General features: G+C 43.7%; 1 protein-coding gene across 4 annotated transcripts in view; it reads right to left on the reverse strand.

Moving 5' to 3' along the window:
• C2H2orf76 (chromosome 2 C2orf76 homolog) overlaps window positions 1-16,084 on the reverse strand; it is a 115,272-nt gene extending 99,188 nt beyond the window's left edge. For 3 of the 4 annotated variants that reach the window (XM_060411177.1, XM_060411176.1, XM_060411179.1), the window contains exon 1: window positions 15,964-16,084. The gene's annotated coding sequence lies outside the window, so the exon portion shown is untranslated. Of the gene's footprint in view, window positions 1-7,073; window positions 7,260-15,963 lie in introns of all 4 variants that reach the window. The other variant, XM_060411178.1, reaches the window with a different exon arrangement.
• Window positions 16,085-17,396: the final 1,312 nt, after the last annotated feature.

Raw genomic sequence — 17,396 nt, forward strand, 5'->3', positions numbered from 1 at the left:
CTAAAGTAGTTCCAAGATCCAAAAGCCTGGGAACTGCTGCTAGAGACCAGGCATCTTAGGGGACACAGAAAGGCCCCTGGATTGCAACTGGACCTTGGCTAAGCACTGCCCAAGTTACATAGACATAGCGCAAGTTGTGTCACCTCTGTAACCCTCAGCTTCTTCATCAGTAAAATGGGGCTGAGCAGGTCATGGGGTCCAGCACAGAAAGGAAGGAGGCAAAACAGGGGAACGAGAAGGCCCCAGGGCTTCCTGGCTTGCTGGAAAGTTGTGAGTGGGTGGTTTAAGCAGCATAAAGGTGTGTAAAGTAAAATTACAGGTATTCAGAGTTGAGGATGAACCAAAAGAAATTACCAGCGGAGGCAGGCTTTAAGGAGCTGAGGCTTTGGACTGGCTCAGTGCAGGACAGCGCCTCTGCCCTCAGCAGCTCCCAGGAAAGAAAGGGGCAGAATGGTTCTTCCCTTTTTATTTATTTGTGTGACTACACACAACCTGTCTTTTGAAGGAACGTGGGGTAGCTAAGAACAGACCCCCCAAATGAGCATGGCCCCACCAGGATCCTAGGGTTTAAAGATCAGTCAGATGCCCTCCTTGTTCTGAAAGAGCCATAAACCAGGAAGTGCACCAGAAGGGCCCAGGAATGCCCTCTGAGCACACCTCCAAGCAGAGCATCCCCCTTGCTTCACAACACCCTCCTGCCTTGGATGCAACTCGATCCTTGGAGGACTGGAAATTATTCGACCTACACCATTTTTGTTTTATGATTTTTTGATAAGTATCCCTGCTCAGGAATGAACGAACTAATGTAAGTCCAGCCTGCAAACATTTAGATACCCCTACAAAGCCTTTCCATAATAATCAGTGAGATATAAAAGACAGTAAAGGACTCTGTACTTGGTGGGGGGGTAATCTCAAGTAGCTTCAGTGTGTAACTTGTGGGGCTTCCAAATACTCTGCTAGAGTGGGGTAGATGGTGTTCCCTCAGGATATAGGTCCAAGTCCTAAGTACCACCACCCCCAAATACACACACCACACCTCAGGATGTGACCTTATTTGGAAAGAGGATCTTTCTAGTTGCAATTGAGATAAGGATCTCAAGACAAGATCATCCTGGATTAAGGCTGGGCCCTAATCCAATAACTGTTGTTCTTAGAAAGTGAAAATTGAGACACAGATAAGCACAGAGAGAAAGACAATGTAAACATGGGGGCAGAGACTGGAATTAGGCATCTGGGAGCCAAGGAGTGCCAAGGGCTACCAGCAGCACCAGAAGCCAAGAGAGAGGCAAGGGACAGATCTTCTCTAGGTCTCCAGAAGGAACCAGGCCTGCCAACACCCTGAATCTCGATTTCTAGCATCTAGAACTGTGGTAAATAAATTTCTGTTGTTTTAAACTATCCAGTTTATGTGATTTGTCAGAGGAGCCCCAGGAAACTAATATGCCTGCTAATAATCCTCATATGGCTGTCCATGGGCTGGTCTTGTCCACCAGCGGCCCTCCTTCAGAAGACCCTTAAGGTCTTTGTCAAGTACAAATGAGACACCATTACCCAGAGGGCTCTCTGGTGAATACCTGATTGGGCTCACCTCAGTTAAAAATACACGGAAGGCAATGCCACCCCACTCCAGTAATCTTCCCTAGAAAATCCCATGGATGGAGGAACCTGGTAGGCTGTAGTCCATGGGGTCTCTAAGAGTCAGGACACAACTAAGCGACTTCACTTTCACTTTTCACTTTCATGCATTGGAGAAGGAAATGGCAACCCACTCCAATGTTCTTGCCTGGAGAATCCCAGGGACGGGGGAACCTGGTGGGCTGCCATCTATGGGGTCGCACAGAGTCAGACACGACTGAAGCGACTTACCAGCAGCAGCAGTTAAAAATCACCAGCCTTAAGTTATGAGAGTCAGCACAGTTTTGATGGAAATCATGAAAAAGCTAAAAGCTCAGGTTGCTGCCAAGGTGACCATTCTTAGAAATCACCCATGGGCACCGGGGCATGAGTTTTACCAAAAGAGAGTGGGGACTGCAAAGTGGGAGGGTGTTGGAGAGAATGATTACCTCAGCCCTTCACACAGCTTTGCCTAAGTGTGGCCCTGAGGGACACTATGTTCACCAGAAGATATGTACTGGTGGAAATAGCATGGGCTTCCCTGCTCCTGCTCCTGCTAAGTCACTTCAGTCATGTCCGACTCTGTGTGATCCCATAGACAGCACCCCACCAGGCTCCCTCGTCCCCCAGGCAAGAACACTGGAGTAGTCGGTTGCCATTTCCTTCTCCAATGCATGAAAGTGAAGTTGCTCAGTCATGTCCAACTCTTAGCAACCCCATGGACTGCAGCCTACCAGGCTCCTCCATCCATGGGATTTTCCAGGCAAGAGTACTGGAGTGGGGTGTCATTGCCTTCTCCGAAGGGCTTCCCAGATAGATTTAAATTTGAACCACAAAGTGGCTACTTTTGCTCTTTCTGACCTTGAGCCAGCTTATTTTCTCTGAGCCTCAGATTTTTTTCTTTTCTTTTTTTTTGTCTATAAAATAGGGATAATCTCTATGGTGCAGAATTGAGTGGAGATTTTAATAAATGCCTAACACAAAAAAGAGAAATGAATATACACTATCGACAAAAGCATTTAAGATGACTAAAGAATGGATTCATCTATTTAGAGTTTTAAAATTTGAGAGGTTCTGGTTGAGACAGCCCAGACTCTTCCCTGATCTTAAACTGTATCTTTTGTGTTCATGTGTGCTTGGACCGGCATCCCTGCTTTTGAGGAATAACACCCCCTCCCCTATTCCAGGGCAATTAGTCCACCAGAGTCCTAGAGTATAAGAGGGGTCATTTTTCCTGAAGGTCTCAGCATGAAAATCCTAGGAAAGAATGATTGCCTGGGTCACTTGACTGTCTTTGAACCAATCTCATGGCCAGGGGCATAGAACACCTTAAAGTGGCCAGGCCTTGTTGGAAAGTTCTCCCTTCCTCCAAAATCTCTAACTATAGGGACTTTATAAGTGGGAGCTGCTTGCTGCCATCTTTCCCAGAAGCACGGAAGAAGCTGTTTGGCATAGCAAAGAATGATTTCAGTAAAATCTCTTACCTGAGATTCTATCTGGATACCAGAAGAAAAAAGATATCTGTTGCTGTATAAGTCACCCCCAAGGTTAGTGACTTAACAATGATTTCATTATCATTCTCATGGTTCTGGACTTAACTAGGCTCAGCTTAGTGGCTCTTGTTCAGGATGGCTCATATGGTTGAGGCTAGATGATGGTGGGGATAGGGGTCACCTCAGAGCTTCCTCACTCGCATGTCTAGTGGCTGTTAGCCAGGACACGGATCCACAATTCTCCACGTGGCTTGGACTTCCTCACAGTATGGTGGCTGAGTTCCCAGAGTGAGTGTCTCGAGAGATTCAGAGTGAATCCGTACTGCCTTTTATAACCTAGCCTGGAAAGCCACATGGCATGACCTCTACCATAGTCACAAGCCCACCCAAATTCAAGGAGAAAGAACACAGACCCCATTCTTGATGGAAAGTCTCATGATCACAATGTAGGAAAGGCTGGTGAGATGGGAGACACTGTTGCTGCTCTTTTGGGAAAATATTAGTATAACCTGCCAGAGATTTATGACCATATAGCATGTGGCCACCATCAAACTGTCCTTTCCAGATAACTGAACCCCTACACTCCCATTCTGCTTCAGCTGGCTTAACATAGGTTTCTGTCACTTCCTGGTTACAACAATATAACAATATCTCACAGGGCTACTCTAAGGATTAGATGATTGCTAATGCTTGCAAAACTCACAGCAAAGTGCAAACTATAAGAGCTCCACAATCAAAGTTCCCATATCCCTGCTCCTTCCCTTCCAATAACTCATTTCCCCTGTGGATAGTGAGAATCCGCAACTAATGTCATCTATGTTGCAAAACCGGAGAAGGCAATGGCACCCCACTCCAGTACTCTTGCCTGGCAAATTCCATGGACGGAGGAGCCTGGTGGGCTGCAGTCCATGGGGTTGCTAGGAGTCGGACACGACTGAGCGACTTCCCTTTCACTTTTCACTTTCATGCATTGGAGAAGGAAATGGCAACCCACTCCAGTGTTCTTGTCTGGAGAATGCCAGGGACGGTGGAGCCTGGTGGGCTGCCATCTATGGGGTCACACAGAGTCGGACACAACTGAAGCAACTTAGCAGCAGCAGCAGCATGTTGCAAAACAGCAGTAGCAGCAACCTTTATCATCATGGACAGTTCATACCCTATGCTTACAAGTACCCTCAGGAAATTTGTAATACATGGCTCCAGCCCAGTACAGACAGAGCTCTGCTCTTAGGCAGCAATCTTTGTTCCTTCTACCTACCAACTTAACATTTACATCAATATGATCCAAAACTGGGACCTGTACTGACTTTATACTATAAACAAAAGATTTTGCAATTGATTTTTAAGAGTTTTTAAACAAGTCTTTTAAGATACAGTTTCTTTACAACATATCCCAAATCCCTATGCAGACATCGCTCTCATATCCCAGTCCCAGACTGTGCAGCATTAAAAAAAATTTTTTTTCTGGACATCCCTGGTGGCATAGTGGACAGGAGTCTGCCTGCCAATCCAGAAGGCACAGGTTCAATCCCTGGTCCAGGAAGATTTCATATGCTCGGAGAAACTAAGCCCGTGCTCCACAACTACTGAGCCCACATGCCGCAACTACTGAAGTCCGAGCTTCCCAGAGCCTCTGCTCTACAGCAAGAGAAGTCACCGCATTAAGCCAGCGCAGCACAGTCATGAGTAGCCCCCACTCTCAGAAACCAGAGAGAGCTCATGCAAAGCAGTGAAGACCTGGCACAGCCAAAAATGAAATAAATAATGAAATAAATAATAAATTAAAAATTAAACAAATTCTTTTCTGATTTGAAAAACAATGTGCATGCATTGCAGAAAACTTGGGAAATGCCAGAAATGTGAAAAAGAGAACAAGTTAAATCTCATAGTCTTATAGCATATAATGGAAATCACATTGTATATAAAATTCTGTACCCTGATTCTTCTTTCCTAAAATCGTTTCATGAAAAATGTCTGCATAATAGTTGGATCACTTTGTTGGACTATAATTTAATTAGTACCCTGATAGACAATATCTACTTTTTGTTATTATTATGATAATTTGTTAAACATCTTTATATACAGATCTTCGAAAACATTTTGATTTTTCACTTAGAATGTAATTTATTGATTCAAAATTTATCATCTTTTATACATATTTTTAAATTATTTCCAAAATAATGCTTTTTCACTATGACTTCCTTGCCAGTACTGAATATTATCACTTAAAATTTCTTTTTACAATCTGGCAGGTAAAAAGTGGTGTCTTGCAGTTTGAGACTCCCTTGAAAGTGACAGTGTTTGAGGGCTGTCTTTAGGACCTCTGCTCCTACAGATTCTTTCTCCCTCTCTCTCTCTCAGCCTCCCAGCCATCTTTCATCATCTTGCACAGTTTCTGCTCATTTCTTTGGAGCAGACGTTTCTTTCTCAGTTTCACCTCTGCTCTCCAAAGTCTCATTCTGCTAGGGAGCACAAGGCCAGATGTTTTCTATTACCCAAGGCCATGTATATTAAATGGTCAGCTAGGAAGCCCCTGGAGATGGCAGGAGTGCAGAGTTGGACGGCACCCAAGAAAGCGGCATGGGGAAAAGGTGCCTCCCCCAGGCAGGCTGCACAGGCCAGATGCCACAGGCTGGGAGAAGAAGGCTAAGTGCCTAGCCTTTCCTGGAGTCACCGCAGGCAGTGGGTGAGGACTCAGTCCTCCTACACCAGGCCAACCAGTCAAGACACACAAGCCTGCCCGGGAACATGAGCTCCTGGCTAGGAGGGAGGAAGCCGCTCTCCTGCATGGGCAGCCACAGGACAGGAGGACACAGACTGAGAAAGGATCTCAGAAACAGGTGACTGCAGAGCAAGAGGGGCGTCTCTGGTGGCTCAGCTGGTAAAGAATTCGCCCGCAATACAGGAGACTCCAGTTTGATTCCTGGGTCAGGAAGAGCCTCTGGAGAAGGGATAGGCTATGCACTCTAGTATTCTTGGGCCTCCCTAGTGACTCAGACAGTAAAGAATCGCCTGCAATGCGGGAGACTTGGGTTCAATTCCTGGGTTGGGAAGGTCCCCTGGAGGAGGCCATAGCAACCCACTCCAATATTCTTGCCCGGAGAATCCCCTGGATAGAGGAGCCTGGTGAGTTACAGTCCATGGGGTTGCAAACAGTCCAATGCGACTAAGCACAGCACAGCAGAGCAAGAGAAACTGGCCTTCTTTTAGCCTCGCCCAACTTTAAAGGACTTTCCAAGGACTTTTAACTTATTTCTGCCCATTTTTAATGAAACTGAAGACATAAAGTGAAAATACTGTTTTTTACAGTGAGCTCTCGAGTACTTCCTACCTAGATTTTTACCACAGGATTTTACTCTAGCTGTTTTATCATATAGTTAGCTATCCTTCCACTACTCTTATCCGGCAACCTAAATGATTTTTGGATGCCATTCAAAGTAAGTTGCAGGCATTCATATGCTTCTCACTGAATATTTCAGCTTATATATTGGGTTGGCCAAAAAGTTCATTCTGGTGTTTCTGTAAGATGTTATGGAATATTATTAAGTACAGTTCAACATTTGCTTACATTTTATTATTTCTTTGGAATAAAATTTATTTATAATAAAATGTAAAATCTTAAATACACCAAGTGGTAAGTTTCAACAAGTACATGTACCTGTACAACCCAGATCCCTATCAAAATCTTAGAGGAAACACTGACTGAAACCACTCACCCTGGGCCAGGCACCATAGTAATCATCTGCACCAGATACTTTACGACAGGAGGTCCTGGTAAGGAACATGGAACTAACAAGCCACCACCAACCACAGGAGTTCGGGAAAGGTCAGCAAGAGATGCCAAAAGTCCTACCAATCTCCCATAATCCTCCTTGCTGGGATCCATCTTGGCTAAGCAAGGTGTATACCACAGGACGGACCTTGAGCCAGAACAACTGATCAGAGAGAATCTGGACAGTACATCACCTAAAACCGGAGACTGCAAGCCACATGGTAGACATTCTCCTGGGCTCATTCAGCCTCCTGCTCTCCGCTGGGGTGCCTCTTCCCAATAAAGTCACTTGCTTGGTCAGCACCATGTTTGTTCTTGGACAATCCATTTCTGAGTGTTAGACAAGAGCTCAGTCTAGGGCCCAGGAAGGGGGCCCCTTCCTGCAACAAAAATATAGAATGCTATCATTGATCCAGAAAGTTCCTTCACGTTTCTTTCCAGTCACTGTCTGTCATCATGCTCCCAGAGGCCAACATCACTCTCATTTTTTTCCTACCATAAATTAGTTTTGCCTGTTCTACAACTTATGTGAGTGAAATCATACCTGTGTATCCTTTCTGTAAGGCTTATTTCACTTCATCTAAGGACACTTTATTATGTGAGAGGAAAGTATCAAACTATAGGGCCCACCAGCAAGTTTTCATTTGAGATGAAGAAAAACTGTTCATTACATAGAACTTCATTTAAAACCACAGTGGGAAATACCATTAAGAGAGTATGAAGATGCTTTCTAAGGTCCACTTGACTTCACATTCCAGGATGTCTGGCTCTGGGTGAGTATTCACACCATCATGGTTATCTGGGTCATAAAGATCTTTTTTGTATAGTTCTTCTGTGTATTTTTGCCATATCTTCTGCTTCTGTTAGGTCCATACAATTTCTGTCCTTTATTGAGCTTATTTTTGCATGAAATGTTCCTTCGGTATCACTAATTTTCTTGAAGAGATCTCTAGTCTTTACCATTCTATTGGTTTCCTGTATTTCTTTGCATTGATCACTGAGGAAGGCTTTCTTATCTCTCCTTGCTATTCTTTGGAACTCTGCATTCAAATGAGTATATCTTTCCTTTTCTCCTTTGCCTTTAGCTTCTCTACTTTTCTCAGTTATTTGGAAGGCCTCCTCAGACAACCACTTTGCCTTTTTACATTTCTTTTTCTTGGGGATGGTCTTGATCACTGCCGGGGACCAGCCCCGGTGGATCCAGGGTAATTTGAAGCGGGGACACCATGGCGAGAGAGATATATAGATTTAGAGAGAGATAAGGAAAGAGTCTGCAGTTAAGAGAATAGACGAGAGAAAGAGGGCTGTATTCCTTGGTTTACATAGAAAGCCAATAAAGCCTCAGACAAGAGACTTTCACCGTCTGCGTAAGCCCACAGGCACCCCCTTGAATAGCGGAGGGTGCCCTGCCTTGGGCTCCCTCTCACGTGGGTCTCAGAAGCCCAGGCAAATAAGTAGACATGATGAGCCTCTATGCTCCAGACGGGAATCAGCCAGAAAATAGAGTAAGAAAGAAAAGACATGGGGGAAGCCAGTCTTTCCAGGAACTGCTCTGAGAAACTGGTCCGTCCTTTATTTTCCAGGAAAAGCTTTTATACTTTTAGTTCTACATAGGTATCAATGGATAATACAAAGTCATGCAGGGTCAGCAGCCCTGACCCTTATCGAGACCAGGCTTTCTCTCTGCATACTTAGCTGTATACACAGGTCTTAGGTGATTTACATCATCTTCTGGCCAGGAGGCCTATTAGCATTTTATGGCCCTTTTCTGATAAGGGTCCGTCAACCAGAAAACTTATTTGCCCTAAAAGTGTTGTTCTTACTGAAGTCTGGTGCCACTCTCAGAAAGCACTAATTAAGGTTACATTCTTACATAGCAAGGACACAACAATTTATAACAAGGAAAGAGGAGTACGGTGATTTATAACAAAGAGAAAATTCATTAACTCAAAAGTCTAGTATTGCTAACATCAAAACTATTATATTCTTTTTTCTACATCCCAATTACATTGATTAATATCCTCCAGGTGCCTAAAAGATAAAGGATATGGAGGCCTGGCAGCAGTCATTAACTAAACAATGAAAACCTACACTGATATAATTCTTAGCTTTTTAAAAAAGGCTCTGTATCTTTAAGATGTTTTAAGCTTAGTGCCTCTCACAGTTGGGGGGCTGTAAACAATCACATGCGTAGTTGTAAAAGTCCAGACAGACCAATCAGGTAAGTTAGAAAGCTATCAGAGGGGTTTAAGCCGAGACATTCTTTTTATGCCCAGGAGACTTACTGACTGGAGCTCTAAGTTAATTCCTTTTAGAGGAAGGTGGTGGGGGACAGCCGCTGTTAATGCCAGAAGCGTAAGCGAAAGCATAATGCAGTACGGCAGGCAGACTCTGGTTTCAGGGGTAGATGCTCAAGAAAATCCAGCGAGGCTCCCTTAAGGCCGGACTCACCTTTGCCTGTCGGACCCCTTACCCTCATGACCTTTGCCGAGAGCGGGACTCCTCATGCTGGCTCCCGGCAGATCACTGCCTCCTGTACAATGTCACAAACCTCTGCCCTAGTTCTTCAAGCACTCTGTCTATAAGATCTAATCCTTTGAATCTATTTGTCACTTTCACTGTATAATTGCAAGGGATTTGATTTAGGTTATACCTGAATGGTTTAGTGGTTTTCCCTAGTTTCTTCGATTTAAGTCTGAATTTTGCAATTAAGAATTAATCATCTGAGCCACAGTCAGCTCCCAGTCTTGTTTTTGCTGACTGTGTAGAGCTTTTACATCTTTGGCTGCAAAGAATATAATAAATCTGATTTTGGTACTGACCAACTGGTGATGTCCATGTGTAAAATCTTCTCTTGTGTTGTTGGAAGAGGGTGTTTGCTATGGCGAATGCATTCTCTTGGCAAAACTCTGTTAGCCTTTGCCCTGCTTCATTTTGTACTCCAAGGCCAAATTTGCCTGTTGGTATTTGACTTGACAAATATACCTGACAAATATCAGTTCAGTTCAGTCGCTAGGTCGTGTCCGACTCTTTAGTCACCCCATGAACCACAGTACGACAGGCCTCCCTCTCCAACACCAACTCCCAGAGTCAACCTAAACCCATGTCCATTGAGTCGGTGATGCCATCCAACCATCTCATCCTCTCGTCCCCTTCCCCTCCTGCCCTCAATCTTTCCCAGCATCAGGTTTTTTTTTTTTTTCAAATGAGTCAGCTCTTCACATACGGTGGCCAAAGTACTGGAGTTTCAGCTTCAACATCAGTCCTTCCAGTGAACACCCAGGACTGATCTCCTTTAAGATGGACTGGCTGCATCTCCTTGCAGTCCAAGGGACTCTCAAGAGTCTTCTCCAACACCACAGTTCAAAAGCATCAATTCTTCGGCGCTCAGCTTTCTTTATAGTCCAACTCTCACATCCATACATGACTATTGGAAAAACCACAGCCTTGACTAGATGGACCTTTGCTGACAAAGTAATGTCTCTGCTTTTTAATATGCTATCTAGGTTGGCCATAACTTTCCTTCCAAGGAGTAAGCATCTTTTAATTTCATCTGCAGTGATTTTGGAGCCCCCCAAAATAAAGTCAGCCACTGTTTCCACTGTTTCCCCATCTATTTCCCATGAAGTGATGGGACTGGATGCCATGATCTTCGTTTTCTGAATGTTGAGCTTTAAGCCAACTTTTTCACTCTCCTTTTTCACTTTCATTAAGAGACTCTTTAGTTCCTCTTCACTTTCTGCCATAAGGGTGGTGTCATCTGCATATCTGAGGTTATTGATATTTCTCCCGGCAAGCTTGATTCCAGCTTGCACTTCATCCAGCCCAGCATTTCTCATGATGTACTCTGCATAGAAGTTAAATAAGCAGGGTGACAATATACAGCCTTGACGTACTCCTTTTCCTATTTGGAACCAGTTTGTTGTTCCATATCCAGTTCTAACTGTTGCTTCCTGACCTGCATACAGATTTCTCAAGAGGCAGGTCACGTGGTCTGGTATTCCCAGCTCTTTCAGAATTTTCCACAGTTTATTGTAATCCACACAGTCAAAGGCTTTGGCACAGTCAATAAACCAGAAATAGATGTTTTTCTGGAACTCTCTTGCTTTTTCGATGATCCAGCGGATGTTGGCAATTTGATCTCCATTCCTCTGCCTTTTCTAAAACCAGCTTGAACATCTGGAAGTTCACAGTTCACATACTGCTGAAGCCTGGCTTAGAGAATTTTTTAAGTATTACTTTACTAGTGTGTGAGATGAGTGCAATTGTGCGGTAGTTTGAGCATTCTTTGGCATTGCCTTTCTTTGGGATTGGAATGAAAACTGACCTTTTCCAGTCCTGTAACCACTGCTGAGTTTTCCAAATTTGTTGACATATTGAGTGCAGCACTTTAACAGCATCATCTTTTCAGGATTTGAAATAGCTCAACTGGAATTCCGTCACCTCCACTAGCTTTGTTCCTAGTGATGCTTCCTAAGGCCCACCTGACTTCACATTCCAGGATGTCTGGCTCTAGGTGAGGGTGAGTGATCACAGCTTCGTGATTATCTGGGTCATGAAGATCTTTTTTATACAGTTCTTCTGTGTATTCTTGCCACTTCTTCTTAATATCTTCTGCTTCTGTTAGGTTCATACAATTTCTGCCCTTTATTGAGCCCATCTTTGCATGAAATGTTCCTTTGGTATCTCTAATTTTCCTGAAGAGATCTCTACTCTTTCCCATTCTATTGTTTTCCTCTATTTCTTTGCATTGATCACTGAGGAAGGCTTTCTTATCTCTCCTTGCTATTCTTTGAAACTCTGCATTCAAATGGGTATATCTTTCCTTTTCTCCTTTGCTTTTCGCTTCTCTTCTTTTCACAGCTATTTGTAAGGCCTCCTCAGACAGCCATTTTGCTTTTTTGCATTTCTTTTCCATGGGGATGGTCTTGATCCCTGTCTCCTGTACAATGTCAAGAACCTCTGTCCATAGTTCATCAGATACTCTATCAGATCTACTCCCTTAAATCTATTTCTTACTTCCACTGTATAGTCACAAGGGACTTCCACTGTATAGTCATAAGCGATTTGATTTAGGTCATACCTGAATGGTCTAGTGGTTTTCCCCACTTTCTTCAATTTAAGTCTGAATTAGGCAATAAGGAGTTCATGATCTGAGCCACAGTCAGCTCCCAGTCTTGTTTTTGACCGTATAGAGCTTCTCCATCTTTGGCTGCAAAGAATATAATGAATCTGATTTCAGTGTTGACCATCTGGTGATACCCATGTGTAGAGTCTTCTCTTGTGTTGTTGGAAGAGGGTGTTTGCTATGACCAGTGTGTTCTGTTGGCAGAACTCTATTAGCCTTTGGCCTGCTTCATTCCATATTCCAAAGCCAAATTTGCGTGTTGCTCCAGGTGTTTCTTGATTTCCTACTTTTGCATCCAGTCCCCTATAATGAAAAGGACATCTTTGGGGGTGTTAGTTCTGGAAGGTCTTGTAGGTCTTCATAGAACCGTTCAACTTCAATTTTTTCAGCATTACTGGTCAGGGCATAGATTTGGATTACCATGATATTGAATGGTTTGCCTTGGAAACGAACAGAGATCATTGTGTCATTTTTTAAATTGTACTGCATTTCAGGCTCTTTTGTTGACTATGACGGCTACTCCTTTTCTTCTAAGGGATTCTTCCCACAGTAGTAGATATAATGGTCATCTGAGGTAAATTCACCCATTCCAGACCATCTTAGTTCACTGATTCCTAGAATGTCGATGTTCACTCTTGCCATCTCTTGTTTGACCACTTCCAATTTGCCTTGATTCATGGACCTAACATTCTAGGTTCCTATGCAACACTGCTCTTTACAGCATTGGACCTTGCTTCCATCCACAACTGGGCGTTGTTTTTGCTTTGGCTCCATCCCTTCATTCTTTCTGGTGTTATTTCTCCACTGATCTCCAGTAGCATATTGGGCACCTATCGACCTGGGGGTGCATCTTTCAGTGTTGTATCTTTTTGCCTTTTCATACTGTTCGTGGGGTTCTCAAGGCAAGAATACTGAAGTGGTATGCCATTCCCTCTCCAGTGGACCACATTCTATCAGACCTCTCCACCATGACCTGTCTTGAGTGGCCCTACATGTCATGGCTCATAGTTTCATTGATTTAGACACAGCTGTGATTCATGTGATCAGTTTGATTAGTTTTCTGTGACTGTGATTTTCATTCTGTCTGTCCTCTGACAGATAAGGATATGAGGCTAATGGAAGCTTCCTGATGGGAGATATTTTCATATCTGTTCTAAAAAGTACTCTAAACACTCATAAGAATGCCCGATGGGCACCAAGATGAAATGCAATCAGCTACCATCTCATGCAAAGTAACTACATTTAGCAAACATTAATATGTGTCCTCTTAAAGCATATATTAGTATATGATAAAAAACAAAGTCAAAAATACTATATTATTAGATTAATATTTTAAATAAAATCATTATTTGAAATCTAGAAAAACCATATAGATGATCTTATTTGCAAAGTAGAAATAGAGACACAGATGTAGAGAAGAAACATATGGACACTAAGGGGATAAATGGAGTGGGGTGAATTGTGAGATTGGGATTGACATATATACACCACATGTGGCGAAGTTGCTTCAGTAATGCCTGATTCTTTGTGACCCTATGAACTGTAGCCCATCAGGTTCCTCTGTCCATGGGATTTTCCAGGCAAGAATACTGGAGTGGGTTGCCACGCCCTCCTCCAGGGGACCTTCCTGACCCAGGTATCTTGTGTCTCCTGCACTGCAGGCAATTCTTTACCACTAGCACCACCCAGGAAGCCCTAGATATACACTGCTGCTGCTGCTGCTGCTGCTGTCACTTCAGTCGTGTCCGACTCTGTGCGACCCCATAGACGGCAGCCCACCAGGCTCCCCAGTCCCTGGGATTCTCCAGGCAAGAACATTGGAGTGGGTTGCCATTTCCTTCTCCAATGCATGAAAGTGAAAAGTGAAAGAGAAGTCGCTCAGTCATGTCCGACTCTTAGCGACCCCATGGACTGCAGCCTACCAGGCTCCTCCGTCCATGGGATTTTTCCAGGCAAGAGTACTGGAGTGGGGTGCCATTGCCTTCTCCGAGATATACACTACTATGTATAAAATAGATAACTAAGAAGAAGAACCTACTGCATAGCACAGGGAACTCTACTTGGTGCCCTGTAGTGACCTAGATAGGAAGGATATTCAAAAACAGGAATATACAGGCGGATGCTGCTGCTGCTGCTGCTGCTAAGTCACTTCAGTCATGCCTGACTCTGTGTGACCCCATAGACAGCAGCCCACCAGGCTCCTCTGTCCCTGGGATTCTCCAGGCAAGAATACTGGAGTGGGTTGCAGCAGAAACTGACACAGCAGTGTACAGCAACTATACTCCAATTTTTAAAAATGACATGAAAAAATAAGATAAAATAAAGTCACATCAGGAAATATACCATGGTGAAATCAGAAGCATGTTGGTAAAAGGGCATTATTGTACAAATATTTATGCAGGCTTTAAGACAAGATGATACTGTAAGCCAAGTGGAAACTGTTAAGTGCTCCTTGGAAAATTCCTGATTATATATATAATGCATGCTTATTAGAAGGGCTCTCTCCTTATTTACAGGAAGAGAATGTATCTCCTGAAATCCGTTAGAAGAATGAAAAGCTTTAACAAGACACAGACATACATTTTCTGATACAAAAACTAAATAAAGGAAAAGGAAAGAAATGGGGAATGAAGAACTATATATAAAAATATCAATTCTTTTGGGAAAGGAGCTTATTAAAAAATAAAATTATGGACATTCTAATTTACCATTCGAATAGAGATATACAAAATTAATCTAAATTCCTTCAAATATTGAAGTTATTAGGAGAAAGTTTATAATTTACAAAAGTTTCTAATCAGCAGCCATTGTCTCAGCTCTTACATATGCTAAAGTTTTGAGTTTTAATATAATTCATCTTAAATTATCTTAATACGCAATGGCTAGTATTTTTTTTTTAAATCACAACTGTCTTTGGATCTTCTAAAAGTGATTTGCAGTATTTTCACTATATTCTTATAAAAACTTGGTAATAACCTGGATATTATTATTTTAACATGTCTAGTTGCATTGTAATCCTGCAAAAGATGTTTCAATGACCTAATATTTACACATATCTAAGATGGCCACTGTGTTAAAATAAACTGTCAAGCATGGCTAGTATTTTTTTTAATACTTTTGTAAATTATAAACTTTCTCCTAATAACTTCAATATATGAAGGCATTTCGATTAATTTTGTATATCTCTATTTGAATGCTAAGTTAGAATGTCTATAATCTTATTTTTTAATAAGCTCCTTTCCCAAGCATCTTAATCTGGAAATGAGGTTAAGAAGTATATTAAGTATATTTTAGATAATTTGCATTCCTTTAAAGTCAGGAAATTAAAGTTATAGAAAATCCTGGTTTTTGCATACTTAAAATATTAAAGTAATGTAACACACTTCCTCTTTACTTTTTCAGTATTTTTTCAACTACTATTCCATTCTATCCGTATTGTCCGCACAGACCAGGAATTTAGTAAAGATCTTTGCACCAGGGACTGAATAGTTCAGTGCCCTGTGGACAAGGGGAGGCAAACACTCTCAGTCAGTAAGGAAAACAGACATATTTATAACTTTTCGAGGGCAAGTGAGCAAACAGTAACGGAAGAACGGGGATAACTGTAAACTCTCCCTTCTGCCCAGGGATCCTGCGTCTCCCAAGGCCGGTCCTGAGTCCTCCTCATCCCTCTCCCGAGGCTGCGGGGTCCCCAGCACCGCATCTCCCTCCACGACGATACATCTGTGCTGCTGCTGCTGCCGCTAAGTCGCTTCGGTCGTGTCCGACTCTGTGCGACCCCATAGACGGCGGCCCACCAGGCTGCCTCGTCCCTGGGATCCTCCAGGCAAGAACACTGGAGTGGGTGGCCATCCCCCACAAACCACCCTGCCCCTGACAGACATCTCGGCAGCACGACCTCCGTCCCAGCTTCCGCACCGGCGCCCGCTGCACAACCAGCCCCTTCACATGATCACCTCCTCAGACGCGCGGCGTAGCCGGAAGCGCTTTGCCGCCTCGGACGCGACGACGCCAGGCAACTGCCCCAGAGCCACCGCAGCGGGCCCTCCGTCTTCCTAAGGGAAAAATCCGCTCCTTGCCAAGGACGCCGGAGAGGTGCGCATGCGCCCGTGCAGAGGCCAGGAAGGTTCTGGCTCCACCTGCCGGCCACTAAGGGCCGAGCAGGACGCTCGGGGTCAATAGTCGGAGGACATGCGCCCCCTCCTGGCCGGGATGCAAAGCCATTCAATGTACTAGTGCCTCAGCCTCTGCTGATGAAGCTGCTGCCCTGCTCCAGCCATGCCTGCTTTCCTGCCTGGGACATGCCTCATTCTTTGGAGCCACCGCCTGAAGAATAAGAGAGTCATCAGTGTTTTAAGCCACTGGAAAGTAAAACCTATTCTCTCCCTAGAAAAGAGATGCCCATTTCTACCATCACATTCTTTGCTGGATCGTCAACCTATTAAGATACATAGTACTGCAACTCTGATTGGAATAAAATCCTCCGTGATTAACTACGATGCAGTCTTGATCATGATCACAAATAACTGAAGCAGAAGATAAAAGTGGAAAACTCTGGACTTGTCTCAATTTGGAAACTGAGAGCCAGAGGTGACTCTAATAAAGCGATAACTATCTGAAGCTCTGGGAAACAGTTGTCATGCCTTGGAGCTTGCTAGGAAGGGGCTCAAACTGTGTTTTTCTCTCATTTAACAATTTCTCTCAAAATGCAAAGAAATAAGGAAGAACATTGTGCTCATGACCCTCTATTCAATTGTATTATTACGTATAAGAAAGTAATTTGCATTCATACCAGCTATAAAATATCTGGAAACAACATAATAATCATAGATTTTAAATATGATACATCTTGAGAATTCCCTGGCTGTCCAGTGGTTAGGATTTGACTCTTTCACTGTCGAGGGGCCAAGTTCAATCCCTGGTCAGGGAACTAAGATGCTGCCAGCCAAAAAATATGTGTTCATATATAACACATCTTGAATATCCAAAAACTGGATGGAAAGTGACCAACCCTCTAGGGAGCCCCCAGCTTCCTCCTTGGGGGTCTTTTCCTCCACTTGTTTCAACTCCCACAGCAAACCCTGCTCTCAAGATAGGAACTGGGGAGCCCACTCAGACTGGATCCGGGAGCTGTGATGGTCTGCTATGGAAAATAGACATTGACCTGCTTCCCTCCTGCTGTGGATGGGTTACCTTATGCCAGGAGGAGGGCTGAGGCCACACACAGCCCAAGCTGATGACTCGCCTGAGAGACCCAGAGCAAGGGGACTAGCACAGTGTACCTATATGAAGCCCGGGACTGCCCTATCTGGGTTATGTGTCCACTCATCAGGCCATCACTGTTGCTGCCCCGGACCGTGTACCTATTGTCATAGCCAAGGTGTGCGAT

Source organism: Ovis aries, chromosome 2 (assembly GCF_016772045.2).
Source record: "Ovis aries strain OAR_USU_Benz2616 breed Rambouillet chromosome 2, ARS-UI_Ramb_v3.0, whole genome shotgun sequence".
Classification (NCBI taxonomy): Eukaryota; Metazoa; Chordata; class Mammalia; order Artiodactyla; family Bovidae; genus Ovis; species Ovis aries.